Raw genomic sequence first — 4,236 nt, forward strand, 5'->3', positions numbered from 1 at the left:
ACCCAGCAAAACCATAAATGCGTGATGTTTCTTACTGTTGTGGCCTGGACTCCCTGTGTATCGCAGGCGATAATGTACATTCCACGATATATGAAAAACTGCGATATGCAGACATCATTTTAGCAGTTGCATTTTATTTATTTTATTAATCATGGTAATTATAGGGTGCGTCGATTGCAGCTTTTCACTGTTGGCTAGATATCATTTTACCCATGCAATTATTAAACTTACTAAAACACACTTCAAAACGTTTCTTCCAAGAAATGGGAGACTGTTATACAATGTAACGAAAATCCTTGTCTTAACAAACGTTCGCTAGCTTAATGCTAACATGTCACAGAAACAAATTAGCTTCGACGTTACCGTGATTTAGCTTCAAACGAGCGCTACTTTAACACGTGGCGCAGCAACACATGCAAACGGCATCCAAAAGCGAATATTAGTTGGGGACCCTAACACCCTTCTTGCTGTTAATTACGCCTCATGTCGTCTTCCACTTGACTTCCATCCTGCCAGGCCTGTTGTGGCACAACGTGGTACTACACGGAAGGTGCACAACTCTAAATCAGACGTGCCCGCGTACAGAAAAAAAACCCGTTAAAACGATTAATCGAATAAGGGCAATCATTTCCAAATCTGCAATACAAGCGAGTGGTCACTGGGCAGTAAACTTGACCGCACATGATGCCAAAAACTATTTGAGATGGCAAAAGATGGTCGTGGAAGTCAAAGGCCATCGTTATCGCCATTTGCGGCTTGCAAAGGCACACGAGGGCGGCCGGTGAGCTGCACCTGACCGCTGGCTGTCATCCATCTTTAATAACGCTCGTTAATCATTGATGCTGGCCGGCAGCTGCCCACAACCATCCCGTCTGCGCGCACTACCCTCTGGCCTCTGCGGACGGAAGACGGCAACGTCCGTCCGCCTCCTCTCAGCGGCACGCGTCGATGAGCGCCGTCGCCGGAGCGCCGCCGCCCGTCGTGCTCGGCGTGGGCATCGGCGGAGAGAGGAAGACCCCGCTGAGGCTCCCGTCGCTCGGCGGGCGTGGCGACGACGCGGCCCGACTGAGGTGAACTGAAACTACACGAGCGAAAGTATTGGGACAACTCAGCCCAAAATGAAACCGGTGAAGCTTTGGGGCACTTTTGCAAGGTTTAGTGAGACTGCTGTGAGGGATTTGTCAAACTGGGGGGTGGCGTCGCTTCGTCCACATCAAATTCATCCGAGAAGGCCTTTCTGGACCTTGCAAAAAAAAAAAAAGGCTGCTATAACTGTAACTTGCTGAGCTTTGTTGTGACATTTTCATACCGTTTGATCAGAACCAGGAACCACACTTTTTTTTTTTTTTTTTTTTTTTTATAAAGACAATTTAAATTCAGCAATTTTTGATGCCGCTTTGGTTTTCACCGGGTAAACGTCCCCCGTGCTGAAACAGCCACGCTGTCCTATTTTCAGTGATTGATGATTTCACATTTAAGACATTCATCGGAAAAAGCAATCCTTTTCCAGTCAATGGTGGCGGCCCACTGAAATACACACACACTTTTTTAGAACGGTAAAGACATAAACGGCTTCAAAAAGTGTTGCGAGTTGCACAGTTGACGTGTTGCCCTTGAAACTCTGCCGATTACAAGTGCATAAATGATCCCAACCACGCACTCGTCTTTATACAATCGTAATAATGGTGAAGACTTGCGGTAGTAGCCACACTTAAACCCATTCATACTTATATTTGTTTTTCTTAGAAACAATGATGACCATTTGATGGATAAGTGCCATTAATTCAAATATCAGTAAAACTAATTTTCAAAAGGAAATTGAGTGGGGCACGTCTTTTTAGTAAATTATATGAAAACCATGCATATGTATTACAGAGCTCAATAAATGAGAATATGGTGGAAAGGTTCAGTACTTGTATATATTATAGATTCAGTAAACACATGGGGAAATATTTTTCAGTAGGTGAATTCCTGCCCGATTTCTATATTAAAAATCATTTTGCTTGTGTATGTAAATGTTTCTTGATAAGGTGAAATTTTTTTTTTTGTTTGCTGTTAAGCTATAATGATTCAAATTTGTATATTAAAAAAAACAAATGATGAAAAATGTCACTGGAGGGAATTTTGGAATTGAACTACTGAAATGGATTAAGCGTTCAGTACTACTGCATTCTAATTTATTGAGGTATATACTGCTCCCAGGTGGTCAATATTTATTATTAAACAAGGCCTACCCAAATCGTTGAGTGTGACCGAACTTACTTGGCACCACGTGGCGTTGACCGCCGTCGACCCCGACTTGTCTTTTCCACCGTGTCAGCGTTTGGTATCTGCGGAAGGCGAGTTAAGCGAGTGGCTGGAATTACAGCGCAATTGTTTGGCCCCGTTTGATAGCATCGCCCCCTACTGCTGCGGTGTGATGCCCGGCAGGAGATTAACCTCTGGGCTGGAAAGTGATATGTGGCCTCATACGGCTCCCTGTGGTGCGCCCACACAAAAGAAAGACCCTCCTGCGGTGGATTTGATGACTGCTGAGCGAGGGGACGGCTCACCGAGTTTTCAACCGCCTGTTGAAAGGATTGTTAGACTTCCTTATGTTGTCATACCGACTGCTGCTTAACATACTTTGTTTTTATATTAGTGCTGGGACTTTAACGTGTTAATTCTACTTCAGGTGCGTGCGTGCGTGCGTTTCCTTCGTACCGAGCGAAATGCACAGCATGAGGGAGTTTGTTTTTCATTCTTTTTTTGACCATTTTAAATAGCAGAAATCCCACTTTTCATTCATCCATTTTCTTGCGCTTATCCGAGGTCGGGTCGCGGGGGCAGTAGCTTTCGCAGGGACGCCCAGACTTCCCTCTCCCCAGCCACTTCATCCAGCTCTTCCGGGGGATCCCGATGCGTTCCCAGGCCAGCCGGGAGACGTAGGTCCCGGGTCGTCCCCGGGGTCTTCTCCCATTGGGACGTGCCCGGAACACCTCACCGGGGAGGCGTCCGGAAGGCATCCCAATCAGATGCCTGAGTCATTTTTTATTGAATTTTGTCTCGCAAGTTAACATTTATCGTACAGCCCGCGAAAACTTATTAGCCGACCGCAGGCCACGTACAGCATAAGGAAATAATGGATGAAAACTATGAACAATTTCAATGACGCTGGCGTGCATATTTTGGAAAGTGGGAGGCGAAAAGCCACGCCAGCACGAGGAAAAGACGTAAGCTCCACCCGTCGTTGAGATTGGACCCCTGACCTTGACAGCTGGAAGGTAGATGTGCTGCGCCGCTATACGTGATGTCCATCAGTGTCGCTTTTGTGTGCCCGCAGCCTTAGTGAGGCGTCGCCGCACCAAGCAAAGGACAACCCCTCATTTGAGACCCGTTGCTGTGTCCGCCCTCCTCCTCCTCTTGCTCTTCCTCCATCCTGCAAGTCCGAGGCCCACCAAGCGGCAGCGCCCGGTCGTCGTCGCAAAGACTTCCCTTCCATCCGCTCGTCCCGGACCGTCCGTCTCGGCTCCGGGCCTCGCTCGCGCACGCCGGCCGCCGCCGGAGCCCTCGGACCTCCGCTGTCCGTCACGGGGAAGCCGTGCGTCCTGATCCGCGACCGGCGCCCCGTTGCGGGTCCGGCGCGCCCGCAGCTGCACGTGTTCCCGCCTGCCGAGACGCAGGAAGAGGAAACGGACGCCGAGTCTGCGGACGAGTTGGACCGCAAAATGGCTTCGCTCGGGCTGAGGCGGGAAGATGCCGATACGCCGCCGCCGTGTGTGGCCAGAAGTGTGTAACTGACGCCTCCTCCCCTCAAATTTATTCAATACTTATTTAACTTCTAAGCACCAAAATAGACATTTTAAACCCTTATCCTATTTTGGGGACAAAAAACTTTCGTTGTAGCTTTTTGTTGCGACTTTCGGCTTGTCCCGTCAGGTTGTTTATTTTTTGCAATTTTTCGAATGAACCAATTTGACCAAAAGTAATTAAATGAAGACAGCTGCTGAGAAAGCGCAACAGAAATAAAAGTGATCGCTCCCAATGCAGATAGTCCTTTTGTTACTTTTGTTTTTATTTTACGTTATGAAATCAAACAATCTAAAGAATTTAAATCCTTAACATATTTCCTTGAGTGATGTGCTTTTTTTTTTAGATTACTGCAGTTTTTATGATGTCCACTAGTGGGTGTATAGAGTGAAATCTGGTTTTGTGACGAAGCGAAGAAGACCGCGCTCCGGTCGCCGACGTCACGAC

This window comes from Phycodurus eques, chromosome 20, assembly GCF_024500275.1.
Source record: "Phycodurus eques isolate BA_2022a chromosome 20, UOR_Pequ_1.1, whole genome shotgun sequence".
NCBI lineage: Eukaryota > Metazoa > Chordata > Actinopteri > Syngnathiformes > Syngnathidae > Phycodurus > Phycodurus eques.